This window comes from Megalobrama amblycephala, linkage group LG10 (genome assembly GCF_018812025.1).
Source record: "Megalobrama amblycephala isolate DHTTF-2021 linkage group LG10, ASM1881202v1, whole genome shotgun sequence".
NCBI classification, from domain to species: Eukaryota; Metazoa; Chordata; class Actinopteri; order Cypriniformes; family Xenocyprididae; genus Megalobrama; species Megalobrama amblycephala.
This window is the reverse complement of record NC_063053.1, coordinates 2663250-2683415: the sequence shown is the minus strand read 5'-3', so window position 1 is coordinate 2683415 and position 20166 is coordinate 2663250. Positions and strand designations below refer to the sequence as shown.

The 20166-nt window shown below is 37.0% G+C and overlaps 1 long non-coding RNA gene across 4 annotated transcripts in view; it reads left to right on the top strand.

Annotated features, from left to right (window-relative positions):
• The window catches only part of LOC125276464, a 48728-nt gene extending 29262 nt beyond the window's left edge, over window positions 1–19466 (top strand). For 2 of the 4 annotated variants that reach the window (XR_007186669.1, XR_007186667.1), the window contains 3 exons: window positions 3405–3553; window positions 4460–4526; window positions 8419–8557. This is a non-coding gene — a long non-coding RNA (uncharacterized LOC125276464). Of the gene's footprint in view, window positions 1–3404; window positions 3554–3637; window positions 4401–4459; window positions 4527–8418; window positions 8558–18420 lie in introns of those variants that run through there. The other 2 variants (XR_007186668.1, XR_007186670.1) reach the window with 2 other exon arrangements.
• The last annotated feature ends 700 nt before the right edge of the window (window positions 19467–20166 follow it).

The following is a 20166-nucleotide window of genomic DNA, read 5'->3' as shown; positions in this document are numbered from 1 at the left end:
TTAGGCGCCCTGCTGCTTTAGTGAGTGAAGGTGACCGTCATTCAAGATCACACCCATAAATATGTCAGCTTCACACAGGAGGAGGTTTCAGTTGTGTGACTTGTTTTCCCGGCTGTTGAAGGTGAAGCGTGTCATTTATGAGTCACTAGTGACACCAGATGGAATAAATACAAAGTTCAGTAGCCAATAAGCTTGCGTGCTCAACCTTCAAAATACTTTAGTAGGGAAGGTTTAGTGGCCTTAGCAGTGCAGTGCAGCTTTCAGAAACCCTCCACCTTCCCCAGCTCCACCTGTACAGATCTGCTACAGGTTATTCATGTACGCTACATTGTACAGCAGCAGCATGTCTTACTTGCTCACAGCAGCTTGTTGTGTATGTATTGGCAGTAGCAAGTCCCGTACTTGCTCTGCAGCAGCAAAAACCTATAACAGCAGCGTAGCAGATCTATTCCGCCAAGACCAAAAATATCAACATTGTCATACCCATTACTATGCCCGATGTCATGACAGAACTACATTTCAAATGTAGCTTCACTGCTATGTTTGTTTGTTGAAAATGTTACTATGCATTTGCTAGGGTGGTTGCCAAGGCATTACTAAAGTATTCTGAGTTGTTGCTATGGGGTTGCTAGGATGTCCAGAGCGTTACTACTAACGTATTCCGAGTTGTTTTAGGCATGATGCTATGGGGTTGCTAGGGTGTTCTAGGTTGTTGCCAGGGCATTACTATTGCAAGTTATTTTTAGCATGTTGCTATGGAGTTGCTAGAGTGTTCTAGGTTGTTGTCAGGGCATTACTATTACGAGTTGTCTTTGGCACGTTGCTTTGTAGTTGCCAGGGTGTTCTAGGTTGTTTCCAGGGCATTACCAAATTATGAGTTGTTTTTAGCATGTTGCTATGGGGTTGCTAGGGTGTTCTAGGTTGTTGCCAGGGCATTACTATTCTGAATTGTTTTTAACATGTTGTTATGGTGTTGATAGGGTGTTCTAGGTTGTTGCCAGGGCACTACTATTCCGAGTAGTTTTTAGCATGTTGCTATGGGGTTGCTAGGGTGTTCTAGGTTGTTGCCAGGGCATTACTATTCCGAGTTGTTTTAGCATCTTGCTATGGGGTTGCTAGAGTGTTCTGAGCGGTTGCTAAGACATTACTATACTAAGTTGTTTTTAGTGTTTTGCTATGAGGTTGCTAGGGTGTTCTAGGTTGTTGTCAGGGCATTACTATTCCGAGTTGTTTTTAGCATGTTGCTATGGGGTTGCTAGGGTGTTCTAGGTGGCTGCCAGAGCCTTACTATTACGAGTTGTTTTTAGCATCTTGCTATGGGGTTGCTAGGCTGTTCTAGGTTGTTGCCAGGGCATTACTATTCAGAGTTGTTTTTAGCATGTTGCTATGGGGTTGCTAGGGTGTTCTAGGTTGTTGCCAGGGCATTGCTATTCAGAGTTGTTTTTAGCATGTTGCTATGGGGTTGCTAGGGTGTTCTAGGTTGTTGCCAGGGCACTGCTATTCCGAGTAGTTTTTAGCATGTTGCTATGGGGTTGCTAGGGTGTTCTAGGTTGTTGCCAGGGCATTACTATTCCGAGTTGTTTTAGCATCTTGCTATGGGGTTGCTAGAGTGTTCTGAGCGGTTGCTAAGACATTACTATACTAAGTTGTTTTTAGTGTTTTGCTATGAGGTTGCTAGGGTGTTCTAGGTTGTTGTCAGGGCATTACTATTCCGAGTTGTTTTTAGCATGTTGCTATGGGGTTGCTAGGGTGTTCTAGGTGGCTGCCAGAGCCTTACTATTACGAGTTGTTTTTAGCATCTTGCTATGGGGTTGCTAGGCTGTTCTAGGTTGTTGCCAGGGCATTGCTATTCAGAGTTGTTTTTAGCATGTTGCTATGGGGTTGCTAGGGTGTTCTAGGTTGTTGCCAGGGCATTGCTATTCAGAGTTGTTTTTAGCATGTTGCTATGGGGTTGCTAGGGTGTTCTAGGTTGTTGCCAGGGCATTGCTATTCAGAGTTGTTTTTAGCATGTTGCTATGGGGTTGCTAGGGTGTTCTAGGTTGTTGCCAGGGCATTACTATTCAGAGTTGTTTTTAGCATGTTGCTATGGGGTTGATATGGTGTTCTAGGTTGTTGCCAGGGCATTACTATTCAGAGTTGTTTTTAGCATGTTGCTATGGGGTTGCTAGGGTGTTCTAGGTTGTTGCCAGGGCAATACTATTCTGAGTTGTTTTTAGCATGTTGCTATGGGGTTGCTAGGGTGTTCTAGGTTGTTGCCAGGGCATTGCTATTCAGAGTTGTTTTTAGCATGTTGCTATGGGGTTGCTAGGGTGTTCTAGGTGGCTGCCAGAGCCTTACTATTACGAGTTGTTTTTAGCATCTTGCTATGGGGTTGCTAGGCTGTTCTAGGTTGTTGCCAGGGCATTGCTATTCAGAGTTGTTTTTAGCATGTTGCTATGGGGTTGCTAGGGTGTTCTAGGTTGTTGCCAGGGCATTGCTATTCAGAGTTGTTTTTAGCATGTTGCTATGGGGTTGCTAGGGTGTTCTAGGTTGTTGCCAGGGCATTGCTATTCAGAGTTGTTTTTAGCATGTTGCTATGGGGTTGCTAGGGTGTTCTAGGTTGTTGCCAGGGCATTACTATTCAGAGTTGTTTTTAGCATGTTGCTATGGGGTTGATATGGTGTTCTAGGTTGTTGCCAGGGCATTACTATTCAGAGTTGTTTTTAGCATGTTGCTATGGGGTTGCTAGGGTGTTCTAGGTTGTTGCCAGGGCATTACTATTCAGAGTTGTTTTTAGCATCTTGCTATGGGGTTGCTAGGGTATTCTAGGTTGTTGCCAGGGCATTACTATTCTGAATTGTTTTTAACACGTTGCTATGGAGTTGCTAGGGTGTTCTAAGTTGTTGCCAGGACATTACTTTTCTGAGTTGTTTTTAACACGTTGCTATGGAGTTGCTAGGGTGTTCTAAGTTGTTGCCAGGGCATTACTATTTCGAGTTGTTTTAGCACGTTGCTATGGGGTTGCTAGGGTGTTCTAGGTGGCTACTAGGGCATTTCTACTAACATATTCAGTTTTTAATATGTTGCTATAGGGTTGTTTCAATTTCAGCTTAAGTTTTAGTATTTAGTATTTCAGTTTTAGTTTGAATAATTTTAATTCTTCAATATGCAACTTTAAATTTTTAAGTCTCTATCTAATATTTATATTTCCTTTTATTTCAGGCTTATTTTAATTAACAAAAAAAAAAAAAAATTATAGTTAGTTTTAATGAACAATAACAACACTGATATTTCCAGTCATCTAATAAGAGAGATTTTACAAAAAAATAGACATTTTTCAATCATATTCATCATATTTTGCAGTGAATTTGTGTTATATTTTAACTTTAAAATAGACCATTCAAGGCTTCTGCTCTTCTTTGCAGGCGATTCCAATATTCCTCCAGCCGAGATGTTTTTCTGGAAACACGTACACCTGTCAGATGGGAAGAGATTTCATCAAAGAGACATGTGTGCCACAGAAGGCCGAACAATGCTGTTTATTATCTGTGAATGACAGGCTTCGCAGCCAACGGTAAGTTTTCTGATCCCTTTGATGTCCGGATCGAGCGTTCCCACAATGCTGCAACATTCCTCTCTCATTTAAAGCCTCTTTTAGCTCAGATCTTGACGCTTGACAGTGTACACAAACGCTCTGACGGGTGCATGAGCCAAACCCTTGGAAAGGTCCAGAATGTTCCCAGAGCGCAGACCTGTTTCTTCCTGTTTCTGAACAAAGTTTCACCTCTCCGCACCCCATCACTGCAGCACATGGCTCTGGGTCAGAAGTTTCGCTATTTATTTTATTGAACATATTAAATCAACCAAGTGTTCATTTCCTATTAATTGTGAGTGTTGTTCAACAAGGGCTGTCAGTTGTGGTGAAGCATATCAGTCGAAGCTGCTAGCGAGTGACATTTTTAGACGTTTTGGCACATACGGCCCTGTTTAAAACCATGTTTCTCCAACTCAACAGCTGCTTCCAATCCGATGGCATTTGCTTCCCCGAGCCTCGTTTCCAAATGTTGAACAGGGGCAGGCGAGTTCACGCAGACCTCTCTATTCAAAGCCGTCCTGCTCTCTGTCAAACACTGCGTGGCAACATCAAACGTTCTGCCCGGTCAGATATTTTTGTTGTTTTTTAGCAGCTTTGTGGGAGGATAATTGGGGGCAGGCCTCTGCAAAGCTGGCGGATATGTGGAGCTTTTCTCTTTCAGGCTTTTTCAGAGGGGGTTGAGTGTAAAACACACGAGAGCTTCTCCTCTCAGTCATTCCACAGCCAAACGGGGCCTCGGTAATAAACATCGCACTGACACACGATATCTGGCCCCTGCCTGTTGAATTTTGTGTGTTTTGTTAGGATCAACAACAGCACCGCAGCCTCAAACGCACAAGCACATGTCCTGCCCTCACTCTTCGTTTGTGCATCACTCTTTTGCAGAACAAACACCCTCTCATCGGTTTGGCCGGAACTCAAAGAATCTCACATGTGGAGACGTCATGGAAAAGTAAGGATATTGAGTCTGAAAAGTAGGGATATTAAATCATTTTACACTTTACACAAAAGAAATGTTTACAAATCAGTGATTAATATACACTGTATATTATGACAACATAAGTTTTTACATTACTTCAACTCATCAAAATTAGTTAAGCCATTAAAAAAATTCCAGAATCAACTGAAAGAAGTCAGTTTAATGTCATTAAAGCTGAAATGTGACACTTTCAAGTTGATTGTACTTACATTTTTTACAATGACTATTATTTTTATAATATATAATATAAATATTAATATGATCATATATTTTCTTAATATTTTGAATTGTTTTCTGTTTTCAATTTACGAGAATGTTTCTAATTATTACAAGAAAATAACTCATTATTATGAGAAAGTTTTTCATTTTGATGAGAAAGTTTTCATTATTATGGGAAAATAACTCATTATTACGAGAAAATAATGCATTATTATGAGAAAATAATTAATTATTACAAGAAAGTTTTTCATTATTACGAGAAGTTTTTCATTATTATGAGAAACTAAGTCATTATTACGAGAACGTTTCTAATTATTACAAGAAAATAACTCAATATTATGAGAAAGTTTCTCATTATCATGAGAAAATAATTCATTTTTATGAGAAAATAATTCATTATCATGAGAAAATAATTCATTATGAGAAAATGTGTAATTATTTTGAGAAAATAATTCGTTATTATGAGGAAGTTTTCATTATTACAAGAAAATAATTCATTATTACGAGAAAGTTTTTCATTATTATAAGAAAATAATTCATTATGAGAAAATGTTTAATTATTATAAGAAAATAATTCATTATTACAAGAAAGTTTTTCATTATTACGAGAAAGTTTTTCATTATTATAAGAAAATAATTCATTATGAGAAAATGTTTAATTATTATAAGAAAATAATTCATTATTACGAGAAAGTTTTTCATTATTACGAGAAAGTTTTTCATTATTACGAGAAAGTTTTTCATTATGAGAAAATGTTTAATTATTATAAGAAAATAATTCATTATTACGAGAAAGTTTTTCATTATTACGAGAAAGTTTTTCATTATTATAAGAAAATAATTCATTATTACGAGAAATTTTTTCATTATTACGAGAAAGTTTTTCATTATTACGAAAAGTTTTTCACTATTATAAGAAAATAATTCATTATTACGAGAAATTTTTTCATTATTATAAAAAAAAATTCATTATTGAGAAAGTTTTTTATTTTGATGAGAAAGTTTTTCATTATTATAAGAAAATAATTCATTATTACGAGAAAGTTTTTCATTATTATAAAAAAATAATTCATTATTACGAGAAAGTTTTTCATTATTATAAGAAAATAATTCATTATTACGAGAAATTTTTTCATTATTATGAGAAAGTTTTTCATTATTATAAGAAAATAATTCATTATTACGAGAAATTTTTTCATTATTACGAGAAAGTTTTTCATTATTACGAAAAGTTTTTCACTATTATAAGAAAATAATTCATTATTACGAGAAATTTTTTCATTATTATAAAAAAAAATTCATTATTGAGAAAGTTTTTTATTTTGATGAGAAAGTTTTTCATTATTATAAGAAAATAATTCATTATTACGAGAAAGTTTTTCATTATTATAAAAAAATAATTCATTATTACGAGAAAGTTTTTCATTATTATAAGAAAATAATTCATTATTACGAGAAATTTTTTCATTATTATGAGAAAGTTTTTCATTATTATAAGAAAATAATTCATTATTACGAGAACGTTTTTCATTATTACGAGAAAGTTTTTCATTATTATAAAAAAATAATTCATTATTGAGAAAGTTTTTTATTTTGATGAGAAAGTTTTTCATTATTATGAGAAACTTTCTAATTATTATGAGAAAATAACTCAATAAGAGAACGTTTTTCATTTCTATGAGAAAGTTTCTGATTATTATGACTTAAAGAATTCTATGTTTTACTCAACTGTGGTGGAAATGGACTCCCATATATTATAGTACATAAAGTTAAACTAAATCTTTAAATCAAGATACATTTACTTGCAAGCAACATTGCTTAAGATATTATATATATGTTTTTTGAAAATGTATCAAAATTAACTCTTAAGTTTATGCCTAAAACAAGAAAAAATAAGTCAGTTGGTGAGAAAAAAATCTTTTCTCCATTTAATTAAGTTTATTTTTCTGACCTCACTGACAGATATTTTTCTTGTACTTCATATAAACTCACTTAATTTTTGATACATTTTTCAGAAATCAAGTCTTAAGTTATTTTTCTTAAGTAAATGTATTTTATAATGTAATTATTAAGATTGTACTGCAAAACAAGACAAAATACTGAGTAAGAAAATCATTTTTGCAGTGTGTAAACCCTCCTTTTTTTTAATTAAAAAAATATCAACTGTTCATGGTTGTTTTTGTGTCTCATGGTTCGTCCCTCCCCACACACTCGGTCCCGTGCCAGCGCTTTTGTTTTTCCAGAGCTCCATCTCTCCAACAGGAGGGTCATCAGCCGGTCAGATCCAAATGAGAAATAGTTGGCTTGTTCCACTGGCGGCCGCTCAAATCCAGCCTTTTACTGTTTCTGCTGCCGCTCCCGTGAGCCATGCCAAATCTGTAGTGGTGAAGAATTCACTCAGGGCTTTTCATTTCAGCGCGTCGGCCGCGTTCCCTCCTGATCTTGCTCTCGTTTTCTCTCGTCCAATCACACTGAATCGTATAGTGTCAAAGTTTGTTCATGTGAAAGCATTGTTTTGAACTCAGGTACTACAAAAATCACTATTTTCGTCTTTGTTTTCAGCATACAGTAATGCATCTGCATGTCATTTTTGAATCTGAACACAAACACACTCAGAAGAAAATGCAAAAATGCTACCTTTAGGGTTACGACTGCTTGTCGCTAGAGAAGAACCTTCAAAAGGATGCCTTAAAACCTCCTAAAAGGTGCAGTTTAGTAACTCAGACTAGTAATATATAACTTTTACAGGTAATTAAGGTACAAATATGACGTTTTAACCCTCTGGTGCTCCTCACATGGCAGTCAAAAATGAACAAATCTTTTTATTTCAATGAAATTAATACTACATTTTAATTTGATAATGTTTTTTATGTTATATTTTGTATTTTAATGGGATTTTATGGTACTAAATTATTTATATGCAGTAGTTATTATCCATTTATTCATAACTTAAACAGTCATAAACCTCGAATGCTTTGGAGCACAAACTTGCATTTGGTCTCTTTTTAAAGATGACACTTGAAAGAATTGTTTTTATATGAAATAGATATTTACCAAAACATGTTTTACTATAAAACTACGAGAAAATCAAAGCCATAAATCTATACAAGTTGTGTTCCAAATTTGAGGTTGATATCTCAAAAAATGAGCTTTCAGTAAGATTTTGTTTGGGCGCAGTACCAAACGTTTCCACTAGATGAAATTCGTCTTCCATTCATTTCCAATGCGCTCATTTTTGAGCGTGACTATTTTTTTCAGGTCCACTTAACCTTTTCGAATCATGTCCATTTTTTTCACATAGCAAGTGCCAAAACCTTTACCAAGTTTCGTAGCATTCCGATGAAGTTAATAATTATAAAAAAACTAAATGTAAAGTTTTTCGGTCAAAAATGACCGAAGAGCACCAGAGGGTTCTGCCCAGCTGTTGTACCCTAAAGGTTCAATTTTTGCAAATAAACAAATGCGTTTCCATTGATGATTCATCCTATATTGTTTATTTTTGATGGCCGATACCAATAACTAGATAGCAGGGTGTCAGAAATGTTTGAAATGGCACAAAGTCAGTAGCACTGAGTTTTGTAAATAAGCATAAATTGTAAAATAACATGCATCTGTACTGAATCCACCCTTTTATTCTGTGTTTCAGCCCGTTTCATTCCCCTCACGGCCCCCGACCCATATAGATTCATGACACAGTCCAGTTTCTCAAGTTGTTTATTTTGGTTTGCGAAGGCCTGTAAGCAGCGATTGATTGATGGAGGTGGAGGTGAAGCGTGCTCTCAGAAGGCTGTTGCTGTTAAGCTGCTTAGTCTGATAGGCTGGACGCCGTGAAGCCCCTGTAAGCCGAGGCAATAAAAGTCGATTGTGTGGGTTATTGTGAAAGTCCCAGACGTTAGTGAATGAGGTGCAGGACTCCAGCACACCTGTCACTATTAATACTGTCTCAATGGTAGTCGAGCCAGACACATTCACCTTCAGTAATGCATCACTCCAGAGACGTAACAGAGAAATAGCCTTCCCTCTTTGGCAGTCATTTCACATTCCTGTGTGATATCTGTTCAAATGAAGATCCAGACATCCTGCTGATTCTGCCAAAAATAAGACCTTTTAGGTGGTTTATAAAATGCAAAACCTCTAACATGAAAGAAATATAAAGTTGACTCATTGTGAAACAGCATTCAACTCGTTTTACTTCTAGGAAACAGAATTTATTTGATGTTATTGCATTTGCATTTTGATTCAAGATTATCGCAAATAGTTTTTAGTGTGGAATAACATACACCAACGAATTGTTCACGTAAGACCAGGAATATGCATTAAGAAGAGTGATTTGTTCCAGTTCCTAAAGAAATCTTTTTTGTTTCTCGCCTGGTTTCTGTGGATTCACAGGTTTCTATCATGTTGTGATTGGAGGACGGCAGCGGATCGAGCCTTTGAGGTTCTCCGCACTAACTGCATAATGTATTCAATCATGAGTTATTTTTTCCCCCAACAACAACAGATGCAATGTGCCAAGTAAGCAGTACAGTTACATAACTGGGTTTTGCAAAACAGGCCTTCTTACTCCCTTACAAAAAACAAACAAAAAAATGTAAGTGTGCTGTTAGTATACTTCTTTTAAACTTAAAATAAAAGAAAGTACGCTTTCAGTCTACTTTTTATGTACTTCTCAGAAATATACTTAAAATTAAATTGACTTATACTGAAAGAAAACAAAAAAGTTTAAGTATATTTGGCTTATACTCAATCTTTTGATCGGAATATACTTAAAAGTATAATTTATAGTCTCTCCATCAGTGTCGACTCCGGTTTGAACAATGCAAGGCTGAACACCGTTACTGACAATCCTCATTTTGGCTGCGTGAGATTCTCCAGCTTTGTTGTTGTTGAGCTGTTAAAGCTCCACCCTCTTCTGGAAAGGGGGCCGGGAGCAGCAGCTCATTTGCATTTAAAGGGACACACACAAAAACAGTGTATTTTTGCTCAAACCCAAATGGGGGCAAATTTGACAAGCTATAATAAATGATCTGTGGGGTATTTTGAGCTGAAACTTCACAGACACATTCTGGGGACACCAGAGACTTATATTTTATCTTGTAAAAGGCATTATAGGTCCCCTTTAAGATAGCATACAACCCGAATTGCGGAAAAGTTGGGACATTTTTTTTTTTTTTTTTTTTAATTTGAATAAAATGAAAACTAAATGACTTTCAAATCACATGAGCAAATCTTGTATTCACAATAGAACATAGATAACATAAATGTTTAAACTGAGAAATTATACAATTTTATGCACAAAATGAGCTCATTTCAAATTTGATGCCTGCTACAGGTCTCAAAATAGTTGGCATGTTTACCATAGTGTAGCAGTTTGAAGATGTCTGGGCATCGAGGTTATGAGTTTCTGAAGTTTTGATGGTCCCATTCTTGCCTGATATAGGTTTCCAGCTGCTGAAGAGTTTGTGGTTGTCTTTGACGTATTTTTCATTTAATGTTGCTCTATTTTAAATGAGCCTTGGCTCACATGACACAACGGCGCTTCTGGACCATGTTCACATATGGCTTCCTTTTTGCATGATAGAGCTTTAGTTGGCATCTGCAGATGGCACGGCGGATTGTGTTTACCGACAGTGGTTTCTGGAAGTATTCCTGGGCCTATTTAGTAATGTCATTGACACAATCATGCCGATGGTCCTCGGCCTTGTCCCTTACGCAGATTTCTCCAGTTTCTCTGAATCTTTTGATGATGTTATGCACTGTCAATGATGAGATTTGCAAAGCCTTTGCAATTTGACGTTGAGGAACATTGTTAAATTATTCCACAATCTGCCTCTCTAAGACATCCCTTTTATAGCTAATCATGTTACAGACCTGATATCAATTAACTTAATTAGTTGCTAGATGTTCTCCCAGCTGAATATTTTCAAAATTTCTTGCTTTTTCAGCCATTTGTTGCCCCTTTGCCAACTTTTTTGAGACCTGTAGCATTTTGTGCATAAAATTGTAAAATTTTTCAGTTTAAACATTTATGTTATCTATGTTCTATTGTGGATAAAATATTGGCTCATGTGATTTGAAAGTCTTTTCATTTTCATTTTATTCAAATTTAAAAAAACATCCCAACTTTTCCGGAATTCTGGTTGTGCATAAAACACCTGAAAAAGACATTCAAATGTTTAAAGTCATATCATGACTGTAGAGAAAAGTATGAAATATTAAGACATCAAGAGTTGGGGACTGAGATGAGTTTCAAAGAGTTTGCATGAGAAATGCAGCATGTAGGTTGTCATCGATTCTCTGTTGGCAGCGCTGAACCCTTCCTCGACTCCCACTGCCGTTCACAAACTGGCGAGCTGGCAGGTTTAACAATGTGCCTAGTGTAGACAGACGAACAGACGGACAGTGACCCACCAGACTGAAACATGTTTGACCTGCAGCCCCCCGTCACACCATGGCAAAGACCTCATTCAGACCCTAATATAATGACTCGTTTCACACATAAACACACATGATCAGCAGGAAACTGAAGCCATTAACCTTACAAAAAACATGTGCTTTATGCATGATACTCTCACTGAGGGAAATATTATTACATTGAGAATAGGGTTCTTTGTGCCACAGTCAAGTCACCTTTATTTCTATAGCACTTTATACAATATAGATACACTGTATAAAAAAGAAAAAAAAAAGAAAAAAAAAGAATAGTTGGTTTAACTTAGTTACCTGGTTGCCTTAAAATTTTGAGTTCATTGAAACTAAAAATTTGAGTTAATACAATGAAGGCGATTGGTTTAATCAACAGAAACTGAACCTTGCCAGAATATTACTGATTGATTCAGTTTCGTTCAATAACTGTGTAAAAATCATCAAATATAAAATGAGTTCAATTCCTCTATAAAGCAGTCTTGTGGGCAGGTTATGTGGTCATCATTTCACTATTAAGTTAGTAAGTTAGGGTTGGTTTTGAGAGATTCCCAGGCTGAGCACCAACATTATTTTGAGTGGTATCGTAAAAATGACTGAAGAAATCCATAGACACTTTTTCTGACCCCATTGGCAGGTATTTGTTCTTGTTTTAAGTTTGAAGTCACTTCGTTTTTATTAATTTTTCAGAAAACAAGACTTCATATCTTTAGTCATTTTGCTTCACAAGTAAATGCATCTTGATTTTAAGAAAGTTGAGATATTTGTACTGGAAAACAAGTCAAAAATACAGAGGAAGAAAGTCATTTTTTTGACAGAAGCACAGGAAGCTCTTCCCATCAGGACCCTTCCGCCCTGATTCTCTAATGTGTTTGACCCACTGTCACATCCGACCACTTTAACTCTCATGCCAGAGGGTGTTATGAAACACATGAGTCATTTTTTGGTCTGCTGTGCGAAACTACTAATCACATCAGTGTGATTGAGATGGTTATGCAACTATGCTCTGAATTCTTCTAAATCTGGTGTGTATGTTTGAATAGTTGATAATCTCACTGTTTGTTTTGGTCTGCCCTCAAGGCAGAAAGTGCACAAGATGTCAGCAAACAGTACAAAGTTTTAGCGTATAACTTCTCAATCAAATTGAGAGCCCAGAGATAGTTTTCCATGCACCTGGCAGTTTGAATTCCTATCTGACTGGTTTTTCTGACGTTTCAAATTTTGTTATAAACACAGCTTTTTAAAACACATCCTACAAATTTAGTCAGATTTTCATAGAATTTGGTACAAAGGATTTTGAAGCTGTTCAGATTAAATAATATTAGAAATCATTTTATATAACAAACTGTGTTCACATGAAACACATCCATGGATCTGATGGTGGGAACGCCATTTTTTCAATTGCGTTATATTGCGTATACAATTGCGAGATATAAAGTCAGAATTGAGTGATATAAAGTCAGAATTGCGAGATATTAAGTCAGAATTGCGAGTTGTAAAGTCAGAATTGCGAGATATTAAGTCAGAATTGCGAGTTGTAAAGTCAGAATTGCGAGATATTAAGTCAGAATTGTATGATATAAAGTCAGAATTGCGAGATATTAAGTCAGAATTGTGTGATATAAAGTCAGAATTGCGAGTTGTAAAGTCAGAATTGCGTGATATAAAGTCAGAATTGTGAGATATTAAGTCAGAATTGCGAGTTGTAAAGTCAGAATTGCAAGATATAAAGTCAGAATTGCGAGATATTAAGTCAGAATTGTATGATATAAAGTCAGAATCGCGAGATATTAAGTCAGAATTGTATGATATAAAGTCAGAATTGCGAGATATAAAGTCAGAATTATGTGATATAAAGTCAGAATTGCGAGATATTAAGTCAGAATTGCGAGTTGTAAAGTCAGAATTGCGAGATATAAAGTCAGAATTGCGAGATATTAAGTCAGAATTGTATGATATAAAGTCAGAATTGCAAGATATAAAGTCAGAATTATGTGATATAAAGTCAGAATTGCGAGATATTAAGTCAGAATTGCGAGTTGTAAAGTCAGAATTGCGAGATATTAAGTCAGAATTGTATGATATAAAGTCAGAATTGCGAGATATAAAGTCAGAATTGCGAGTTATAAAGTCAGAATTGAGTGATATAAAGTCAGAATTGCGAGATATAAAGTCAGAATTAACTTTATTTTTTTATTTAGTGGCGGAAACAAGCTTCCACAGAGACCAGATAACTTTGAACGAACATTTTATTAATGTTACTGGAAGAACGTTTGTTCGTAACTTTGAACCTTGCCAGAATATTAGGGAAATTCTGATAATGTTTCCTGGTAGCAGGGAAAGCCCTGGTCACACTGAAAATGGTCTTTGAAAGCGCTACGTACTGACCAAAGTAACAAAAAATGACTAAAATTATTACAACTGTATATATTCTCTATACATACATACATACATATTCAAAAAAAAAAAAATAAATAAATAAATAAATAAATAAATAAATAAATATATATATATATATATATATATATATATATATATATATATGGAAGCTGTATATAACTCAATATATTTTTTTGTGGCTACTCCTAAAAAGTTTGTCCATTTTTAATTAGGTAATTTATTTATGTCAGATATTTGTACATTATTTAAATATCATTATTTACGTTTTATATATATATATATATATATATATATATATATATATATATATATATATATGTGTGTGTATATATGCAACAAATTTGTAATATTTTCTAATAATTCGACCATGCTAAGGCTGTACTTTTATTGTGAGTTATTTATACATGAATCCATAGCATAATATTGAGTGTAGAGTAAAGAGACTATAAAGTAAACTGTACATATGAATCCCAGAGCAGAAGCCGTAGGGGTTTATACAATACAATATTTCAGTCGCTTTGCTCTTTGGCCTTTTCATTATTGCACAGGCAATTGTTCAATCCTACCGGGGTACGACAAATCTGCTGAACTGACATTACAGCCCTTGATCATATACATATGTATGTCACACACCCAGCGTTTACTGTAGTTGTGTTACTGTTCCAGTGCTTAAAAACAGCTAGTGATTTTTTTTAGACAAAAGAAATCCCTGCTATCAGTCATGTCCTCATCGAAGCGTCGTCAGATTGACGGGCGGATCGATGGCTCCTGAAATCAATAGGCTTATTAAAGCTGCAGTTGAGTGAGGAACAAAGCTGATTATCCCGACTCCCAAAACTCCCGTCTCAGATCCGCCTGACAGGCAGGAGAGGTCACAGGGTCACAGTGAGGCGTGAATTACGCTTCAGCCTGAACATTTTGACATGAGCCCAGTGATTGCCACAGAGAGAAAGAGAGTCATGTGACCCAGCAGAAAAATTCAATTAGAGCGCCTCAAGTTCTTGGAAACAGACTCGAAGTCAAAGAGGGATGTGAGTCACAGTGTGAAGTGCAAAAACCTTGGAAAAAGCTTTTAATCACAGATTTGAAGCTCCTGCAAGTCTAGCCAAGAAAACACATATTTTGTTCCAATTAAACGGCTGTTTTTCCTGCCAAAAATACATCTGTCAGCGTCCATGCTCCAGTGTTGATATTAGATCCCTGATGAGGCCTGCGTCCGCTTACCCAAATTCTCTTTTTTCTCAGGACATTTTCTGCAACCTCTGCCAAACCCTTTTGACCTAAAATATTTACTTGAAGTACTCCTTAAGATTTTAAGTTATTATTTCAATATTTTAATCATCTTTTTTAGTAAGTGTGTTGATTTGATTTCTTTTTGTTTGTTTTATTTTTTTAAATGTGTTTTCTAATTGAAGTATTTATTTTTTTACATGTTTATGATTTAATTTAATTAACTGGCTTTTCATCAACTTACGAAACCCTAGTTATTTTTTGTATTATTATTAATATTTTTTTAACTAAATAAAAATGTATACTGATCGATCGATTGGTAACATTTTACAGTAAGGTCTCATTTGTTAACATTAAATGCAAATGGATTGTTTTAACCCAGCGAATGGGCTGTTTTAACCTAGCGAATGAGTTGTTTTAACCCAGAGAATGGGTTGTTTTAACCCAGCGAATGAGTTGTTTTAACCCAGAGAATGGGTTGTTTTAGCCCTGTGATTGGGTTGTTTTAACCCAGCGAATGGGTTGTTTTAACCAGCGAATGGGTTGTTTTAGCCCTGTGATTGGGTTGTTTTAACCCAGCGAATGGGTTGTTTTAACCAGCGAATGGGTTGTTTTAGCCCTGCGAATGGGTTGTTTTAGCCCTGTGAGTGGGTTGTTTTAACCCAGCAAATGGGCTGTTTTAACCAGCGAATGGGTTGTTTTAGCCCTGCGAATGGGTTGTTTTAGCCCTGTGAGTGGGTTGTTTTAACCCAGCAAATGGGCTGTTTTAACCAACGAATGGGTTGTTTTAGCCCTGCGAATGGGTTGTTTTAGCCCTGTGAGTGGGTTGTTTTAACCCAGCAAATGGGCTGTTTTAACCCAGCGAATGGGCTGTTTTAACCCAGAGAATGGGTTGTTTTAGCCCTGTGATTGGGTTGTTTTAACCCAGTGAATGGGTTGTTTTAACCAGCGAATGGGTTGTTTTAGCCCTGCGAATGGGTTGTTTTAGCCCTGTGAATGGGTTGTTTTAGCCCTGTGAGTGGGTTGTTTTAACCCAGCGAATGGGCTGTTTTAGCCCTGTGAATGGGTTGTTTTAGCCCTGTGATTGGGTTGTTTTAACCCAGCGAATGGGTTGTTTTAACCAGCGAATGGGTTGTTTTAGCCCTGCGAATGGGTTGTTTTAGCCCTGTGAGTGGGTTGTTTTAACCCAGCAAATGGGCTGTTTTAACCAGCGAATGGGTTGTTTTAGCCCTGCGAATGGGTTGTTTTAGCCCTGTGAGTGGGTTGTTTTAACCCAGCAAATGGGCTGTTTTAACCCAGCGAATGGGCTGTTTTAACCCAGAGAATGGGTTGTTTTAGCCCTGTGATTGGGTTGTTTTAACCCAGTGAATGGGTTGTTTTAACCAGCGAATGGGTTGTTTTAGCCCTGCGAATGGGTTGTTTTAGCCCTGTGAATGGGTTGTTTTAGCCCTGTGAGTGGGTTGTTTTAACCCAGCGAATGGGCTGTTTTAGCCCTGTGAATGGGTTGTTTTAGCCCTGTGAGTGGGTTGTTTTAACCCAGCGAATGGGCTGTTTTAACCCAGCGAATGTGTTGTTTTAACCCAGAGAATGGGTTGTTTTAGCCCTGTGATTGGGTTGTTTTAACCAGCGAATGGGTTGTTTTAACCAGCGAATGGGTTGTTTTAGCGCTGCGAATGGGTTGTTTTAGCCCTGTGAGTGGGTTGTTTTAACCCAGCAAATGGGCTGTTTTAACCCTGCGAATGAGTTGTTTTAACCCAGAGAATGGGTTGTTTTAACCCAGAGAATGGGTTGTTTTAGCCCTGTGATTGGGTTGTTTTAACCCAGTGAATGGGTTGTTTTAACCAGCGAATGGGTTGTTTTAGCCCTGCGAGTGGGTTGTTTTAGCCCAGCAAATGGGCTGTTTTAACCCAGTGAATGGGTTGTTTTAACCCAGCGAAGTGGGTTGCAAAGTGGTTGCTCTGCAGTCTGGTTCTTATCTGGTTCTCGTTTGGTTCTCGTCTGGTTCTTGTCTGGTTCTTGTCTGTTTCTCATCTGGTTCTCGTTTGGTTCTCATCTGGTTCTTGTCTGGTTCTCATCTGGTTCTGCGTTCTGGTGTTTGTGTGAATCTTTTGGGCCGCTGAGCAAATGTGTGGCATTATCAGTGTGTTTAAGCAGGAACTCGTTTGGGAGGTTATTCGGTGCGTCTCGCTCAACCCGGTCGGCGTTATATCAGATCTCATTTCTTTCTTGAGCACTTTTCCAATTGTACTTGAGTGTTTATTGGTACACCAGGAAATTGTATCTATTTTGTCATCATTTCGTACCCTCCAGGCTTGCAGGTATTTGGTTTGTGGTTTTTGGTCCCCTTGGACAGATTTTATTACCTTGGAGTTGGCCTAAAATTGGAGAGGCAGTGTTATTAAACATCCCGAAGGCTTGGTGGATAACATTTCTCCTGCTGCTACACAAGACATGCCTGTTTGTCACAGACCTCCTGCTTCAGAGGCCCCGGACGGCACGATATGCTCTATAATTCTAAAGCACTTCCATGTAAGGCCAAAATATTGAGCTAAATGTATTGCTTTTGGATTACTCAAAATGTCTTTTACTAGAGAAATACATTTTAACTGTTCAAATAATCAGCAGATAAGTACGGAAAAGTAAGTCAATGCTTTTGCATTCTCTCGCAAATGTTTTGCGTTCTTTGCGAGCAAACGCAAAGTTTCTCTGGGAAACGCAAATGCATTTAAATATATTTTTTTCCATCACCATGTCCCTCTAAGGGGACCTATAATGCCCCTTTCACAAGATGTAATATAAGATCCCCAGAATGTGTCTGTGAAGTTTCAGCTCAAAATACCCCACAGATCATTTATTATAGCTTGTCAAATTTGTCCCTATTTGGGTTTGAGCAAAAACATGCCATTTTTGCGTGTGTCCCTTTAAATGCAAATGAGCTGCTGCTCCCGCCCCCTTTCCAGAAGAGGGCGGAGCTTTAACAGCTCAACAACAACAAAGCTGGAGAATCTCACGCAGCCAAAATGAGGATTGTCAGTAACGGTGTTCAGCCTTACATTGTTCAAACCGGAGTCGACACTGATGGAGAGACTCAGGAAGAAGTTACAACTTTTAGACGTTTCTGAATGGTTAGTGGATAAATTGATGTAGTTGCTGTGGAGTTGATTCAACTCATCCACTAGCATGTGCCGTCATGTTCATCTTTTGTGTTGAATTGACCCTCGTTTGTGAAGCAGTCCGGCGTAAAATGACGGCATGTCAACAACACTCTACTACAACAACTCTTCCTCTTCTCTAAAGCAGCCCAACATGGCCTCGCCCCCTTTGTTGTGTGTTCTCGGGGGCGGGGTTTATGTAAATTTCAGGGTTAGTGATGTCACTAACCTGGGAATATGTGTTACGTGTTTAGGGGTGAAGTGAAAGATGGAGCATCATGCTTAATTTTTTTCATACAAATCGTACATTACAGTGCTGAAGGCACATCCTTCTCTAAACTGATCCCTTTGTTTTTATTGTAGATGTAAGTTTCTCTGATCTCATGCCAAACAAGTTGATTCTCTTCCAGGTTGGCGTCTCTTATAATGTATTTTGTATCCAGGGGTTGAAGTTCTAGTCGTCACATGTGGACGATGGCGTGAAACACTGCGGTACTGTCCGGGAGAAAGCGGGTGTTGAGCGACGGAAAGCTGAGATTGGATGAGAGAGTGGGTCACCCTGAGTTTAAAAACAGCCAAGAGACACGTGGGACGCCCGTCTGGTTATTAAAGGCCGTTTATACCAACCAGACGCATGAAAGAGCTATTCATTAACCCTGATGTTTACATGGTGACTAAGGCTGAAGGAATCTGTCGATTCAACTCAACCTGCTTGAGCTCAATGAAACTCAGTGCTGGTTTGGCACCGTAAACCGTAAAGGCCATTAATGCTTTACAACAGCGATTGTATGTGATGACCGAAAGTAACGATTGCACTATTGATGCTCTCGGCATCCTTCAAACTGGTTATTCTGATGCGATGCAATCGCGTTTAATGAATAATTCACCCCGAAATTAAATTGTTGTAATTATTTACTTGTCCTCATATCGTTTTGTTGTCATTGCATAGAAAAAAAAGCTGCCTCAGAAGTTCTCCTTTTGATTTTTGGGTTTGGATTGTTAATTAGTAAATCATTTTTGGGAATTATGTGAAGAATCTGTACAATTGATAATCGTGTTCTTGATATGATGTATTACGCACTTGTAGCCTATTTAACTCTTTCCTCTCCGTTTTAAAGGCAAGAAATCTAATTCCCAATGTGTTTTGATGGTTAACACTATGCAAGCAATACTGTAGGATTTCTAATCAGGCACTAAACAGGATACGCCAATGAAATCAGTTGAGTCTTTTGAGGGGATTGCTTGATATTGGACTGATTTTGTTAAACTGGAGACATACAGAAGTAGCTAAAATAAAGCAAATAAACAATGAAAGATGGTAATAGCTCTTGTTTGCACATTCTTATGAAGATTCCTGCCCAGTTTGACAGTCTATGGACAGTCAACTGAAAACGGAAAACATTTAATGCATTTTGGCCATTCATTTACACGACAATGGTGTTTTGAGGGACTTAAAATGCAAACTTTTGAAAACAGGTTTCAAAGTGCAAGTTTTTGAAGCAATACTGTTATCGTATCCATGTAAACTACAAAAACGTAATGCATGTTACGTGTTTAGTCTATAGGTGCGTAGTGTTTCTTTACAATAGTGACATCGCCATCTACTGACCTGGCATGAATAATACAGCTTTTTAGTCATTTTTGCTGGTCCGTGTGAAAAACACAAAGGAAAAACTTTTCTGTTTTTAGTACATCGTTGTCTGTGACATTCAGCAAACGAATGAGTTAATTAATATGGGTTGGTTAATCAGTGAAGACAGGTGATACTGGTGCCTTTAAAATGTGAGGAATTGCAGTAAAGACAAAAGCAAGAAGAGAATGAGTGTGAAAACTGAGTGCTATAGTGTCTGTTGAAGGAACGAGTGTGATTATTGAGAGAGTGTTTAAAACAATCAAAGTCTGGGAGAAGTTCATTTTCTTTAAATACAAAGAGGTAGAGAGGTGTATGTGTGTTTATTTGTCTTTCTTGAGGAGTCGGTGGGCATGTGTGTGAAAGAAATGTATCCAGATTCTTGAGTCTTCAGTTGTGCAATACCAGAAATGGCACAATTAAACTAACCTAATATAACACCAGAACTAGACTATGACCCCTGTTTTAACAATCTAAGCACATGTGCACGTGTCCGAATCCACTTTTGCTAGTTTAACGACAGAAAAAATGGTCGGCGCACGGTCCAAAAGGGTTGTAC